The sequence below is a fragment of the Mustela lutreola genome, chromosome 8 (assembly GCF_030435805.1).
Source record: "Mustela lutreola isolate mMusLut2 chromosome 8, mMusLut2.pri, whole genome shotgun sequence".
In the NCBI taxonomy this organism is placed as follows: domain Eukaryota; kingdom Metazoa; phylum Chordata; class Mammalia; order Carnivora; family Mustelidae; genus Mustela; species Mustela lutreola.
In genome coordinates this window covers 44,781,435-44,798,523 of record NC_081297.1, presented here as the reverse complement: position 1 = coordinate 44,798,523, position 17,089 = coordinate 44,781,435, and the positions used below count along the sequence as shown (strand labels likewise).

Here is a 17,089-nt window from a genome sequence, read left to right as displayed (position 1 = left end):
CTCTTGGGACCTCAGCTCCTTGAAATGAAGAGTAAGAGTTTTGGCTTCTGTAGACTCCCCAGGGTATTCTTTTGGAAGTGTGATATGAGAGAATAGAGGGAAGAAAAAAGAAATGAGGTATTTCTCCACTTTCTTTCTTTCTTTTTTTTTTTAAAAAGACTTATTTGAGAGAGAGCGAGCATATGAGTGTGAGCACAAGTTGGGGGAGGGGCAGAAGGAGAATCAGTCTCTCCACTGAGCAGGAAGCCCAATAAGACTTCTCTTGGAGCTGTCTGTCTGTCCATGGTGCTTGCTTCTCAGCTTCTGGTTGCCTTGTAAGACAAGCAGGGGAGATCTGTGTGATCCGGGTTACTGAGACCAGTGGCGCCTGCCTGCCCCCACAGTAGCTGAGGGTCAGCAACCTCTTTGTCTTTGGCCTCTGGGGATCTTACTTTCTTAAAGCTCGGCTATGCATTGAAAAAGGATTTTGTATATTTTATCTAGCATTCAAAGTTATTTATAGTGGGAAAGTTGTCAGGTTATCTTTTCTTCCATACTGCTAGAATGGAAAGTCAATTTATGGTCTAATCAAGAAATAGTAAAATGTCATCTACACAATGCTAACCTGGCTGAATGAAAAGAAGATATTAATCTTCTGGGTTCCTGGTTCTGCTTTACCACTCACCTACTCATAGGAACTTACTTAAGCAAATCTTAGTAGTTTTATCATCTATAAATTTTCTTCTACTATTTTCTTAGTGTATCCTCTTTTCTCTCTTCTTTCTGTTCTATTCTTTGGAATGCCTTTAGATTTATTCTCTGTATTTCTTCATTTTTATTTTCTATTTCCCATTCTTTGTCTACCTTGGAACAATTTCTGGGCTGATTCTCCTCTTACTTTAGCTGTGGCTATTCTGCTACTCAACCCACCTATTGAATTTTTAGGTTTTTTTTTTTTTTTTTTTTTGCTGTTGCTTGTTTGTGGGTTTTTGTTTTTTGTTTTTTTTAATGACACAGGTTCTCTTTTTTTTCTTCTGGTTGATGGTGTGATATCTGAATAGCTATTACATTATTCTATAGGGACAGTGCCTTACCTCTACCTGTATTTATTTATTTACTTATTTATCTATAATTTCAAAATTTGGATTTTCAACCATTTTAAAATGTGTCCTCAGTAACTTCTTTTTAATTAATTAATTAATTAATTTTATTAGCGTATAATGTATTGTTTTCCCCAGGGGTACAAGTCTGTGAATCATCAGGTTTATACACTTCACAGCATTCACCATAGCACATAACCTCCCCAATGTCCATAACCCCACCACCCTCTCCACACCACCACCCCAGCAACGCTCAGTTTGTTTTGTGAGATTGAGAGTCTCTTATGGTTTCTCTCCCTCCCCGGTCACTTCTTGTTTCATTTTTTCCCTCCCTACCTCCCACAACCCTCTGCCCTGCCTCTCAAATTCCTCATATCAGAGAGATTATATGATAATTATCTTTCTCTGATTGACTTATTTCACTCAGCATAATACCCCCTAGTTCCATCCACGTCATTGCAAATGGCAAGATTTCTGTGAGTTTTGATGGCTGCATAGTATTCCATTGTGAGTGTGTGTGTGTGTGTGTGTGTGTGTGTGTATGTGTATACACACACACTATATATATATTATATATATAATATATTATATATATACACTGTATATACACACTATATACACACACACTATATATATGTATATATATATATATATATTTATATTTATATATCACACCTTCTTTATTCATTCATCTGTTGATGGGCATCTGGGTTCTTTCCACAGTCTGGCTACTGTGAACATTGCTGCTATAAACATTTGGGTGCATGTGCCCATTTGGATCATTACACTTGTATCTTTAGGGTAAATACCCAGTAGTGCAATTGACGGGTTGTAGGGTAGCTCTATTTTCAACTTTCTGACTCGGTAACTTTTTTTTACATAATCTTCCCGAGGATTCAATTATACTTTCTCTAAAGTCTTGTTTGGATTATATTACTAATTGCTCCCTTGGATGTTGCGGGGTGGCGGTGGGGGTCTTTAGTTTCTCTCATGGTGCTGAATTTCCTAAACATTTGGTGAGTCTTGGTAGAGTTCTGGAAATTTTGCACTACTGACTCTTGGCCAGCCCTCTGTGAAAGTAATGCCTATTACTGCAGTCTGACTTCAGTAACTGTGGGGAAGCGGCCAGAGCTATGTGGACAGCTGGATGTGCCAATAGTCAATATTTTGACTATAGGGCTCCCTGCTCTTTCTGGGTATTGCCAGAAACCCAGGGCACCATCCAATCTCTCTGGTTTAGAGAGCATGCTCCCTGCTGTGTTGGGGGGATACCTTCCTCTGCTGCTTGCTATTCAGTAAGGAGGACCCTGGGAGGGCGAGTGCACGGAGAAGGTGGAAGGAAAGTGTATGCCGGAGCTACGGCACTCCGAGTGACCACCCTGTCAGTTGCCCAGCCTCCCCTTCTGCTCCCGGTGTTCACAGCTGTTAGGCTTGGAACGTTCCCAGAACACACCCGCCTCCTCCAGCAGTCTGTTCTTGCCCACACTTCAGGCTGTGGTTTCAACTTTAATTCCAATCCTGTCTGCTGTTTGTCTTTCAGGGATATTCTAGTTCTCTGTAGGGGTATCCCTTCTACTATTTCAGATCCATAACAGATTAAAAAAAAAAAACAAACTGTATCTCTACTATTTCTTTCAGGGATTTGGAGCAGGGAGGGATAACTGAAGTGATAATATTTGATCTTGAGCTGATCTGCCCATTGATACTTTTTAGTTAATGTACTAACTTTGAATCATCTCTCTGTTTGGCTGTTATGTTCACTGGGCAAAAAATGTGTGCCTCCAGTTTGTTAAAATGTCCGCTTCCCAAATCCTACAATTTCAGCGGCTGATTGTCCCAACATGTCTCTGTTATTTGACACTACGCCTAGCTCATGACAGCTACTCAGTAAACGTTTGTTCAATTAGTATATAATACACTCTGGTTTCTTAAAGATTTTATTTATTTATTTGACAGAGAGAGGAAACACGAGCAGGGGGAGTGGGAGAGGGAGAAGCAGGCTTCCCACTGAGCAGAAAGTCTGATGTGGGGCTTGATCCCAGGACGCTGGGATCATGACCTGACCCAAAGGCAGCTGTTATCACCTGAGCCACCCAGGTGCCCCTATATAATACACTCTTGAAAGCGTCTAATTTAGCTGTTCATGATCATTGACAATTAATACAAACCAATATAGATTAAGCAAGTTTATTCATAGCATAACTAGGATAACTGTATGTATTTTTTTTTAAAGATTTTATTTATTTATTTGACAGAGAGAAATCACAAGTAGATGGAGAGGCAGGCAGAGAGAGAGGGAAGCAGGCTCCCTGCTGAGCAGAGAGCCCGGTATGGGACTCGATCCCAGGACCCTGAGATCATGACCCGAGCGGAAGGCAGCGGCTTAACCCACTGAACCACCCAGGCGCCCAACTGTATGTATTTTTAAAATACATAGATTTTAAAGCTAAATCCCTAGGAACAGATTAAGTTACAAGCTGTAGATACAGTCCAGGGCAGAGCTGAAACTATGGTCGTGGTTTCCGTAGTTCTGGGCCTTAACAGAGGGACTTGTTAGCTCTGCGGCGCTAATGAGATACACAAACCACGATGCCTTTACATTACGTAACGTGACGCCATCCATGTAGTTTGGACATAGGAGTGCGATGTGGGAGTATGGAAACCAGGCCAGGCGGGGCTAGAAGGAAACCACAGCCGCCTTAGCTCCATGTCACTCTGTAGGGCAGGAGAGGGACCAGGTGAAGATCTCGGCCACCTCTGCCCTGGGCTACATGTTGCGTCACATTTACAAATTCAAGCCTGGACTCTCCACCAGAAGAGAGATCTACAGTTTCCTAGTCCCGCTGCTGCTTAGCTTTCAGGATAACAACCCTGAGGTAGTCAAGGTATTGATGACCTCGGTCCCCCAAATCAGCGTGATTCATTTCTCTTTCTGGTAGAGCATCACCTTGGGCTCTTTTCATGAGCCCAGCCTTGGCTGTACATTATACACCCACCGCTTTGGTGTCGTCCTCCAGGCTAGCTCTGAGCACTTTCCCCCGCACCGTATCCTGATACGGTTCTCCTCCCTGAAGCTGTTTATGTCCCATGTCGTGCCCAAGGTCCCGTATCTCACCTGATCCCAGCTTCAAACCCTCACCCAAGCCCTTGGGGGCTAGCTTCATGGTCTTCCCCTTAGCCTCATGGCCTGGCTCTGTAGAGCCATAGGAAGGAGGCTTCGGGAATTCTGTTCCCTCCATCCTGTAGGCCTGCGGAGGGGCCCTAAGTGGACCACTGTGATCGGCTGGTCATCACTCACCCAGATAGTCAAGCATGCCACCCTCAGCGATCACATCCAGGTGTTGGAAGAGACATGCAAGTACCTGGTGAGTGTCTCTGAGAAGCCAGTCCCACTGTACTCATGTTAGGGGCTCAAAGGCAGGCTGAGAGGCTAAATTTGGGAGGGCTGACAGAAGAAGATACATTCTTTCTGTTCTTTGATTCTCATTCTTTATCATCAGCAAACTCTTGGAATGCACATGGATTGGGCCAGTCCCTCGTTCTTCATATCCGATTCTCTTAGCAGTAGCCCAGTCTCTGCCTTCAGCGGTGAGGAAGGTCAAGGGAGGAGAGCAGAATGCAATGGAACAGAGGTTTTCTGGTTACAGCTGGTAGGAAAAAATGGTGGCAGGAGCCACTGAGGCTTTACATCGGTCATGGCATTAAGGGTCTGTGGCTCCTATGATGCTGAGGATAGGGCAGGATCAGGAATCCTGGTGGAAAAGTAAATATTTAAGGGCTAAGCAAGTAGGTTAGGAACCACCATTAATAATTTTAATACTATGGATTTTGATGCTTATTACCTTCCACAGGTAGAGCACTTTAGAGTTCACAAAGCAGTTCTATATCCATTATCCCATTTCCATTATGTGAAAGAGGTTGGACAGGTTTTATTTCAGAAAACTGAAGCTAGTGTCAGGGCCAGGATTCAATCCTGGGTCTCCTGGTTCCACATCTGTCGTTTCTTCCCTTACCATGTAGGTATGAAGGAGCAAAATTCTCTCTGTGACCTTTCTGCTAAGTCTGCCTTGTTGCTGGGGTGTGGGTGTCTGAGGCTATAGGTTCAAGCACCTTCCACTGGGTAAAGACAGAACAGTGGGGACTGTGGACAGGGTGAGAGGATTAGGAGCGTTCCCAGGGCTCCTCACCCCCAGCTCCTGGTCAGCACCACCCCCTCTTTGGCCTCACAGGTGAGCACAAGCAAAACCCAGCTGGTGAGGGACTTACTGTCCCAGAGCTTTGACTTCCTGAAGAGCCCTCAGTCCTTCCTAAGGGCAGCTGCCATCAACTTAATAGGTAAGATGCTTCCTCCTGGCAACCCTTCCCTCTTCAATAGGGGAGCCCTCCTTAACCTTCTTCAAGGACTGAGCCAAAAACATGGTACTGTGAACTGGGTCACCTCCTTCCTTAGCTCTGATGTAATTAGAGAGGTTGTCCTGGGGCCAGGCTCAAGAGTCCCTGTTAGGCCAGAAGAGGAAGAGAAGGCTATGTGCCTTTGCCCCACTCTGGGTAAGTCCACCCCAGCTGTCTGCACTTTGCAGCGTTCAGAAGGGAACCGTATTCATTTGAAAGGGGGAAAACTATTGCTTCCATGGGAATCCTGTGCATTTTAAAACAAAAATTTTTAGATTTTAAAACAAAAATATTTTTCTTTTAAACTAGGGTAGTAGTACAGTATGTGTTGATGTGTTGATGTTATATGTTGATGTAAAAGATTCAGGTTGGCAAAAAAGATGAAATTAAATAATGCCAGAAATTCTAAGCATTTGGATTTAACCACTGTTAACATTCTAGAATTTCTACACACACGTACACTCACACACATACAGCCATTTTAAAAACATGAAGTTTGGTATACTGTTGCTTTCCTTTGCTAGGTCACAAATACATGCCCTTACGTGCCCTCCAGCATTGCTTTTCACCACTGTGTAATATTAATTCCACTATGGGTGGATTTCGGGATTATTTAACCTGTGTTTATTTTTGAATATTGAGACTGTGCCTTTTTTTTTTTTTTAAAGTAGGCTACCTCGGGACACCTGGGTAGCTCAGTTGGTTAAGCAGCTGCCTTCGGCTCAGGTCATGATCCCAGCGTCCTGGGATCGAGTCCCACATCGGGCTCCTTGCTCGGCAGGGAGCCTGCTTCTCCCTCTGCCTCTGCCTGCCATTCTGTCTGCCTGTGCTCGCTCGCTCTCTGACAAATCAATAAAATCTTTAAAAAAAAAAAAATAAAGTAGGCTACCTCATCTTTTGTTTTTATAAACAGGGATAAAATCTCTACCTGCCATCATGATTATTTTAAGATAAATTTCTTAACTAGAATTGCTGGGACCAAAGGATATGTAAAATTTTAAGGATTTTGGTGCTTCAGCTGCCCTCTAAAAAGTTTGAGTCATGAGACCCCTGGGTGGCAAAGTTGGTTGAGGATCCAACTCTTGGTTTGGGCTCAGATCTGATCTCTGGGTTGTGAGATTGAGCCCCATGTCGGGCTCCATGCTCAGTACAGAATCTGCTTGCTTGTCTTTCTCCGTCTCCCTCTGCCTCTCTCCCCTATGCTCTCTCTTTCAAAATAAATATAATAAATCTTTTTTAAAAAAGTGAATCATTTTCCATTGTTAACCAGTACTATATGCAAGTATCCATTTTGTGGATATTTGCCAACTCTCGGTGATAGTTTAAAAATCATTACCGATTTGATAGGCGAAAAGAGTTGTTGTTTGGATTAATATTTTTTTTTTATCAGAAGTGAGGTGAGGGACGCCTGGGTGGCTCAGTTGGTAAAGCCTCTGCCTTCGGCTCAGGTCGTGATCCCAGGGTCCTGGGATCGAGTCCCGCATTGGGCTCCTTGCTCAGCAGGGAGCCTGCTTCTCCGTCTGCCTCTGCCTGCCATTCTGTCTGCCTGTGCTCGCTCTCTCTCCCTCTTCTCTCTGATAAATAAATAAAATCTTAAAAAAAAAAATCCTTTAAAAAAAGAAGTGAGGTTGGGACGCCTGGGTGGCTCAGTTGGTTAAGCAGCTGCCTTCGGCTCAGGTCATGATCCCAGCGGCCTGGGATTGAGTCCCACATCGGGCTCCTTGCTTGGCGGGGAGCCTGCTTCTCCCTCTGCCTCTGCCTGCCACTCTGTCTGCCTTTGCTTGCTCTTGCTTCTCTCTCTATGACAAATAAGTAAATAAATAAAATTTAAAAAAAAAAAAAAAAAAGAAGTGAGGTGAAATATTTTTTTCCTACATTTATTGGAAAAGCAAATTTTATTTTTGCAAATTAATTGCCTCATGCCTTTTGTCCTTTTTTCTGTTGGTGTGTGAACCCTATGGAGTTTGACGTCCTGGGTTCATGCCCTACTTGTCACCTGCCAACAACAGTTTTCTGGGTCACCGCTTCTCTGAGGGTTGTTCAACTAGAACACTGACATGTAGGTTACAAGGCATCTCATAGAAACGTTTTTTGCTAGAACTGGTTTACAAGCTTCTGTGTTTGGGACCAAGGGGTAAGGGTGGCCCAAAGATCCAGGAATCCTGGAATGACTTTGCATCTGTCCTATCTTTAGGATTAACAACTAAGAAGCTAAACATGACTCAAATAGATGATGATGATGTGGAGGTCATACAGAATGGCGAGTCTGAGCCTTATCCCTGAGATCTGGGTGACATGAGGCAAAAGGGCAGGACAGAAAGTGGGGGAAAGAATTCCTTAAGGACCTATTTTGTTACTTCAAATAAAGTATATTTTTACTACTATAAATGTTATATATAAAAGTAAAAAATCGGGCACCTTCCTTGCTCATTTGGAGGAACGTGTGACTCTTGATCTTGGGGTTTTGAGTTCAACCCCCATGTTGGGTGTAGAGATCACTTAAAAAAACAAAATCTTGAAGGGTGCCTTAGTGGCTCAGTGGGTTAAGCCTCTGCCTTTGGCTCAGGTCATGATCTCAGGGTCCTGGGATTGAGCCCCACAATGGGCTCTCTGCTCAGCGGGGAGCCTGCCTCCCTCCACCCCTCTCTCTGCCTGCATTTCTGCCTCCTTGTGTTCTCTGCCTGTCAAATAAATAAATAAATAATATTTTTAAAAATAAATAAAATAAAACCTTGAAAGACTAAATTTTAAACAGTAGAAAATGGGACTAAGAGGAAGAAAATGAGTTATCTATTATCATGCTAGTTAGAGAAAAACACAGCTTACAAAAATGTTCTAGTCACTCAACATTTATCATGTGTTGTCCGCTGCTACCTATAATGGTATTCATGTCCCCTGAAGAACTTGCAGTTTTGTGTTCTCTTTTATTGCAGTAAAATATTTTTAAATTTGTTTATATTTATAGAAAAAGTACATGAATATAGTCTGTGCAAAAAAAGTAGAAACATTATTGATAAAGTTTTTGTTTTTAGAGTAAAGTTCTATTCACCCCCAAGTCTGGTTCCTCTCCCCAATTCCCCCTGTCTGTTTGCTCTAGTCTTGTATTCTTTTGCTGTACACATAGAATATATGTTATGTAATATATAATTTGTGATATTTATCATATGGATAGATATATAGATATAGATACACGGTTTTTGCAACTTGCTTTTTTCCCCACTCCGTATGTCGGTACATACAGATCTGCTACAATCTTGGTAGATCATTATTTAAATCATCTCCAATTTTTTGCTATTCAAAAACTGCTACGTGAGGATTCTTATGTATGTCTCTTTGTATGTAAGGATATAAGTGTAAGTATTTCTTCAGGTGAGTTAGCCAGAAAGTAGACTTTTAAAAAACATTTAAAATTTAAATTCAATTTAATTAATGCATAGTGTATTATTAGTTTCAGGGGTAGAATTTAGTGATTCATCAGTTGCACCTGGTACTCATTCCATCAAGGGGCCTCCTTAATGCCCATCGCCTAGTTACCCCATTCCCCACCCCGCACCCCTCCAGCAACCCTCGGTTTGTTTCCCAGAGTTAAGAGTCTCTTCTGGTTTGTTTCCCTCTTTGTTTTTGTCTTATTTTATTTTTCCTTCCCTTCCCCTCTGTTCATCTGTTTTGTTTCTTCAATCCCACACAGGAGTGAAATCATATGGTATCTGTCCAGAAAGTAGACTCCTCATCATGCACTTTGAGCTTAACAGGGTTTAAAGTGAAACATTTTAACTTTCTCTCCAGTATTAACATGAATTTTGATGCCCACCCCTCTCACTTTACAGGTTTTTGTTAGTGAATATTTCAATTCTCTTTTTTAAACCCACAATTTAGATACTGTGATTATTGTTGTTACTTTATACAAACAATGTAGATTTACCTGCGATGTCATATGCTCCCCATTCCTTGTTGTATCTCTGACTATCCTTCTTTTTTTTTTTTTTTTTCATCCTGAAAGTCTCTTTAGTGTGGGTATCTTCCTATTATGCTCTCTTGGTTTTTGTTCCTTTGTAATGACTTTTTCTTAAGCCTATTCTTGCAAGGTAGCTTTATTAGTCACACAATTCTTTTTTTTTTTTTTAGATCTTATATGTATTTTTAGAGTAATCTGTACACCCAAGGTAAGACTCAAACCCACAACCCCGAGATCAAGAGTCACATGTTCCCCTGACTGAGACAGCAGGGGCCCCTACTAGTGACATAATTCTAGACCACAATTTCTTTCCGAGCACTTCGAAGATACCATGCTACTGTCTTCTAGTTCTCTTTGTTGCTAAAAGGAAGCCTGCTATTATTCTAATTTTTGTTCCATTGCAGGTAATCTAGCCCTTTTTGCTGGCTGTTTTAAGATTTTTCATTTGTAGCATTCGTTAGAAGTCTAGAATATCGGGCGCCTGGGTGGGTCAGTTGGTTAAGCAGCTGTCTTTGGCTCAGGTCAGGGTTGGAGCCCCGATTGGGTTGGGGTCTCTGCTCGGCAGGAAGTCTGCTTCTCCCTCTTCTGCTCCCCCTGCTTGTGTTCCCTCTTGCTGTGTCTCTCTGTCAAATAAAGAAATAAAATCTTTAAAAAAATAAATAAAAATAAAAGTCTAGAAAATAGTATAATAACCCCCCTGCCCCCCAGATTCAACAAGGATCAACTAATGGTTACCTTATTTTCTCTATTTCTTTACCTGCACCCCTCCCTGCCAGATTATTCTGAACCAAACTTCAGACTTCATATTATTCATCTATAAAAATTTAGTATGCATTTATAAATGCTACTCCTTTTAATATTAAAACTCCTTTAATATTAAAACTGAGCCAGCACCTGGCTGGCTCAGTTAGTAGAGCATGAACTCTTGATCTCAGGATTGTGAGTTCCAGCCCCACAGTGGATGGCGAGACTACTTTCAAGAAATAAAATTTAAAAAAAAATTAAATTATAACATTAAAAGTGTTTTAATAATAGACATGTTTTAGAGTACAAGGCAAATGATGCATGAATTTTTAAGATAAAAGAGAGCCTAAGGATTTGTAGACTATATGGCACTTGAGGTAACTCATCTAGACCCCTGAGGTTGTCCATTCACTCTCGTCTGCCTCTGAAGTTAGGGGTCCCTCAGAGAAGCATTTCCTCCTCCTGAACTATAACCCTCCTCATTTCTGAGGCTGAGTCATTTGTCCAAGGTCACAGAAGTGAATTACTGGGCGAGCCAGAACTAGACTTGCCACTTCAGGGGTCTTTGCACCAACTCATGCTCACTCTGTTGTCCTTTAATTTGACCAAAGTCCTGAGAAAAAGGGAATGGGAATCGGGGGTGTGGCAGAAGAAGATCTGGTGTTCCCAGTGTATATCAGAAGAGAAATTTTGCTTCCCCTTCAGAATTCTTTGGTCCCTCAAAGAGCCGAACAGCCACACCTATGTTTGTTATTCTTGGTAATTCTGCCCTTGCTCTCGATTAACTGAGTTTCTTAATTATTGAAAACCTACCGTATACCAGGCACTCTCCTAAAGCACTGGGATACCCACCACCCCCACCCCTTCCAGCGGGGGAGGGAAAGGGCCCTAACCAAGTACATATATGTAAGCAGGCACTATGGAGAAAGTAAGGCAAGGCCAATGGTTGGGGGTCGGAGGGCAGGGCAGGGGTGCCCCTCTGAGAAGTGGCATGGGAGCAGAGACCTGGATGCAGTGAGGGCTTGAACCAGCTGATTATCTGAGACAAGAGCACTCAGCAGTTCAAGGAAGAACAAGAAGTCAATGTGATTGGCATGGAGTGAACCAAAGGAAGAGGAGGATAACGACTCAGAGGATCACAGTGGGGCCAGGATCCTACTGGGCTTTTCAGCTGTGGTGAAGATTGAGGATTTTGCTGTGGGTGGTAAGGGTACTTGGTGAAACAGAGCTCATCACTTCTCTAAAGGGTGGTGGCAGGAAGGGTTTGGGGTGTCTGAGATAGGTGCTGGATAGGTGACTCATTCCAGTGCCCAATAGAAATGATGTTTGAGTTATTTGTTGTTTACCATCTCCACACAGTTTGCTTCCTTTGATAGAGAGATATGATGGAGAGAATGTTGGCTTTTATCGCCCTGCCGGTGGGTGCCTGTGCTTTTGGGCAAAAGAGCGGGCGTGTATGTCAGAATGCCCAAGCTCCAGCTTCGCTGTTGGGGCCATTCTGGTCCTGCACGTGCTTGTCTTCAGGCACTTACCCTCTGGTTGGAGCCCACTTCATTTCCTGGCACCCGCTTCAAGCTAAAAAGCTGGATACGCTGCCTTTGAAGGAATGGTGGCGTCATACTTCAAAGGAAATGCCCAGCAGACACCTGGAGATGGACACATTCTTGTTTCCTTTATGCTTTGTTACAGTTTTTTATCTTGAAAAGAAAAAGAGGTGAATGACTTTAAAGGGTCCTTTCTTCCAAGTCAGTGTGTAATGACGAGCACGGGCTCCAGTGTCAGCCAGCCCGGTCTGAAATACTAGCTCTCTCCGCAATGAGCTGTGTGAACTTGGGCACGTCACTGCCTCTGCGCTTCAGTTTCTTTGTCTGTAAAATGGGCATAACAGTGCTGGCCTTAAACATTGTTTAAGTATCGAATACAAATGGGTGTGTCCCACCAACAAATGTTGAGTTGACCCAGCTTCGGGGCCAAGATGGGGCAAGGTGCTGGCAGTGGCAGGTAGGGAGGGCACCTGGCGCTCTGGTCAGGGGAGAATGAATTTGTTAGCTGCTGCTGACTGTAGCTGTGCTCTCTCCAGTCCTCTAGTGACTAGGTAGTAGCCTCTGTCCCTTTGGGCTTCTAATCCTGGCTTCTGACCCTGACATTTTGTACCTGTTCTGCCTTCTCATTTTTTCCAACAAGTCTCTACAGGGTAAGGAACCCCTGTTCCCAGCAACCAGAGAATTTCAGCAGAAGTATTCTAGAACGAAAACCCTAGGCTCCTCAGTGTATCAGAGAATTCACCTTGCCTTCCTCATCCCACCCAGCCTCCAAGAAAGACTGCCTACCTTACCTAGACAGGAGGACTTTTTCCCAAGGAAGGTAATTCTAGTTACGTTTATATCCGTATCCAGTGCCTAACAAGCCTTGTGGTCAAGAAATAGTTCTTCGTGGGATTTCCATATTCACTGCGTAGCCAAAGCCAGGTGCTTTCTCCTGTTATCAGTATAAATGAGATCAGCATGGAACTGTAGACTTTGATGGGCTTGAAGGCCCTTTTGAGCCAAGGTTCTTCCTTTTCTCTTCATCCTTTGGATGTCAAGCAATTTAACAGCCTCTGTTCCCACCAGAATCTCAGCCCCTGGCTGCCATTCCCTAATCCGATGGCTTGAACAACCCCTACACGCCCTGCTTCTCTATACTTCTCTACAGAGCAGCCAGATTCTCTTTGAAATGTGTACACTGAATCATGTCACCCCTGGGCTTAAATCCCTTCAGTAGCTTTCCACTGCTCTTTGGGTCAAAGTCTGGTCCTTTATGCTTGGCCTCAAGGCCCTGATTGAGCCGGCTTCTGAATCTCTCTCCACCCTGAGCCTTTAACACCTCCCCTCTCATGAGAAGCTGTAGCCCCACTGGTTACTTTTTACACTGTGAGTAGGTGACCCCCTCTCTGACCTTTGGGAATGCTTCTGCCCAAGCTCTTCTCGTGGCTTCTTACCTCTTAGCTCACATGTCTCCTCAGAGAGCAATTCCCTGACCGGCCTAAGGAGGTCTTTCCTGGTTGTTCATTCTCATTACTCTGTTAAATGTCCTTCTTTGTACTTCATTTGTGTTTCCTTGTTTGTTTGTTTGTTTTCTTAAAGATTTTATTTATTTATTTGACAGAAAGAAAGAGATCACAAGTAGGCAGAGAGGCAGGTAGAGGGAGAGGAGGAAGAAGGCTCCCTGCCAAGCAGAGAACCGGATGCGGGGCTCAGTCCCAGGACCCTGAGATCGTGACCTGAACTGAAGGCAGAGGCTTAACCCACTGAGCCACCCAGGGCCCCTCCTTGTTTGTTTTGTCTTTCCTCCACTGCAATGTCAAGTTCTCGAGGGTGGGGAAACTTTCTTGGTCACCACTGCAACCCTAGCACCTAGCAAGTACTCCATAACCACGGTCGAATGAATTAATGGTTATGGTTTCTAACAGTGAAAAACTGCAAACAACCTCATTATTCACTAATAGAGGGTTCATCACAGAGATTATGATAGGATCACGTGACTGGATAGCACCTTCTATAGAGGAATATTTTATGGGACGAAAAAATGGAAATCTTATTTTTGTAAAAAGAAGTATCTATATTTGGTATTAAAAAAAAACTACCACAGGTGCATCTGGCTGGCTCAGTCAGTAGAGCATGAGACTCTTGATCTCGGGGCTGTGAGTTCAAGCCCCATGTTGGGCACAGAGATGACTTAAAAATATATATACTGCAAGGATTGGTATGAAAATATTAATAGTATTATCTCAGGGGGACAGCTAAGTGATTTTTCTCTCATTCCTTTTGGAATGATTTTTATGTAAACAGTTTTCTAGAGTAAAACAAGTATTACTTTAATGGTGACAAAAGTTATTCTAAATGAAGTTATATAAGAATATCCTGGTATGTGGGGTGGAAAATAATGGGGTTTGGATAGGTAGCCCTTGGAGATCAAGAGTCTGAGTTGACCTCCTTTCTGGTTTCAGCTGTTGGAAGTCTGAGGAATGATCCTGTGGAGTCTGTGCAGTCTTTGGTCAATACAACTCTGAAAAAAATTGATGAATATGTTAACCCCGGGTTTGTCGCTACTTCCAGGTTGAGCCAGCTGAGTAATAACATCTTCAAGGTCACAGGCATGAAAACCCCAAAAAGAAAGAAGCGGCTATTTAAGAGTGTCAAATGGGAAAGAGATGACAATCAGAAAATCTGGAAGTGGCTTCAAAGCCCTCTGAATCCACTGCGCAAGCGGTCCAATAGGAGGGTGAAAAATAGTCCAGTCATAATAGGCAATTCAGAGATCACACATCCCGACGTCTGGAAGTCCACCTGCAGAGGCCGGGGCCGCCTAAACTAAGTTGCTCCAACTGCTCTGGAACTAAAGCCTTTTCCATTTGTTTGTCCAGATGTCAGGACTTTGCCTCCCAGTAGCTCTCCGACCATAGTCCCACCAGATGGGCTACTTTAGGATTACACCCAAGGAGGCACTTTTGATCTTAGAAGACACAGTGTGTTTCTGGTCCTTTGTCTCCCTTGGGGATTTCTGGCCACCAGCATATTCATTTGTCAATAAAACTTATTTGCTCATCCTAAGACAAGATGATGTTCATCTTGGTTTTGGGGGGCTGAGGAGAAACTCAAGTGACAGGGACGGCTCTGGAACTATCTCCTTCAACCTTCAGGTAAAGTTTTGAATGATAAGAGGGAGGCAGAATTGGGTGCCAGAACAGTGTGGCCCCTAGTGTCCAATCTCTTTTTTTCTCCCCCCGCCACACACACTGGATGAAATCCCCAGGCCTGACACATTATGTTCAGATTTCAGGTTGGAGAAGAAAAAGGCAGACTGTGGGTGTGAACACTGGAGTGGCAATAACTCCAGCCTGATCTCTCTCACTGAAGAAAGTGCATTTGGATTGTGATGGATAACATTCTTGGTGGGATAACTTTGAGTCCATTCTAATTAAAAAAAAAAAATGTTTAAATATTCATTTATTTATTTGAGAGAGAGAGAGAGGGGGAAGGAGCAGAGGGAGGGGGAGAAGGAGAGGGAGAGAGAATCCTGAAGTAGACTCTCTGCTGAGCAAGGACCCTGGTGCAGGGCTCAATCCCATGTCCCAGGGATGTGACCCAAGTGGAAATCAAGAGTCAGGCGCTCAACCGACTGAGCTACTCAGGTGCCCTGAGGGCAATAATTTTTTTTCCCCCCCAAGAGCCCTGACATTTAGGCTATGGGAACTCCATTTTGAAAAGTTTGAAAGATATGGAAAGAGGGTGGCTCAATTGGTTAAGACTCTGACTCTTGATCTTAGCCCAGGTCTTGATCTCAGGGTCATGAGTTCAGGCCCCACCCTGGGTTCCACACTGGGCATGGAGCCTACTTAAAAACATAATAGGTTTGGGGTGGGGGGAAAGGTATGGAAAGACCAAAGAACTAGTTCCCACTTTGGTCAAACTGATTAATTTGACTTTGAAGTTAACTTTGAAGCTAACCATGATCAGGATGGTTTTGATTGCTTCTAAATTTTATGAACTTTTATATAAAATCCTTCTAAAACTGTTTTCCTCATATTTAAAAATGAGAATGTTTGAACTCACTTTATAGGCTTTATGGAATGAAATGAAATAGCCATGTACTTGGTACATGGCTTAATAAATGGCTCTCATTATTACCTGTGTATGACAGTTAATTTTGTGTCATGGTGGATGGGCCACAGTGCCCACATAGTTGGTTAAACTTTATTCTGGATGTTTCTATAGGGATGCCTTTGGATGAGATTAACATTGCAATTATAAATAAGTAGATCAGATTGCCCTCTATAATGTGGGTGGGCCTCATCCAATCAGTTGAAGACATGAATGGAATGAAAAAACTGACATCCTGAGAGCAAGAAGAATTCTGCCAGCAGATGACCTTTGGACTTGAACTGCAACATGAGCTCTTCCCTGTGTCTCCAGTCTGATGGTCCAACCTGCAGATTTTGGACTTGCTGACCTCCATAATCGGCAATTCCTTAAATCAATCTTTTTCTCCCTTACCCTTTCTATACACACACACACACACACACACACACACACACACACACACACACAATTGGTTCTGTTTCTCTGGAGAATCTTGACTAATACAGTAGGTATAAGGCTGCTTTCTCTGAGTCAACAGAGAAGTGTCATTTCTTTGGGATGACAAAGGGGGGAGTTGGTGGGCATTGGTAGGAAAGCTGAATTTTAAAGGAGAAACACTACTGTGACCCAGCTTCCAAACCAAAGCACTGAGACTTTCAGTGCTTTGTATATTGGCATTTGCTCCACTGGCCTTCAGCCTAGCTGTATGCTCCATCTTTGACTTTCTGACTTTCTCTTTAATTTCTTTCAAATGTGGACTTCTCAGGATACCCCCAACCTTGTCATGACCTCTAATTCTTATCACTGCTCCCTGGCTGTACATTCTGTACGAAGATAGCTGCCCTCTCCAGATCCAGGTTTTCGTAGGGCCCCTAGTCTTGTATTTGGGGAGGGCCTTGACCAAATCAGGCTACCCAGCTGAAGAAGTGGTCAACGGCAGGGGGAGAAGTTACATGCTCACTTGGTCCGATGTCAGCATCCTGTCTTCCTTTGCACAGTTCCCCTCCTCCTGCCTTCTAGCATGCATCCCTCCCTTGTTCCCCTTCTCCTCTCCAGCTCCTTGAAATGGACGCAGTACTTCTGCTCCTCCAACCTCTTCATTATTTAGGCTCTTCTTAAACCATACTAAGTGATTTTGTTCCAACTACTGTACCAACTCTCCTGCTTAAGTTACCAGGGGAATTTTTTTCTAGTTATTATTCTCCCTGACCTTGCCATATGCATTATTTTTTTTTATTTTTTTAATATTTTTTAAGATTTTATTTATTTGTCAGAGAGAGAGCGAGCGAGCACAGGCA

General features: G+C 43.2%; 1 long non-coding RNA gene across 1 annotated transcript; it reads left to right on the top strand.

Annotated features, from left to right (window-relative positions):
• Window positions 1–3,807: 3,807 nt before the first annotated feature.
• Window positions 3,808–14,767, top strand: LOC131839911 (uncharacterized). The gene is made up of 4 exons (XR_009357072.1): window positions 3,808–3,964; window positions 4,326–4,444; window positions 5,309–5,414; window positions 14,159–14,767. It is a non-coding gene; the product is annotated as an uncharacterized LOC131839911 (long non-coding RNA).
• The last annotated feature ends 2,322 nt before the right edge of the window (window positions 14,768–17,089 follow it).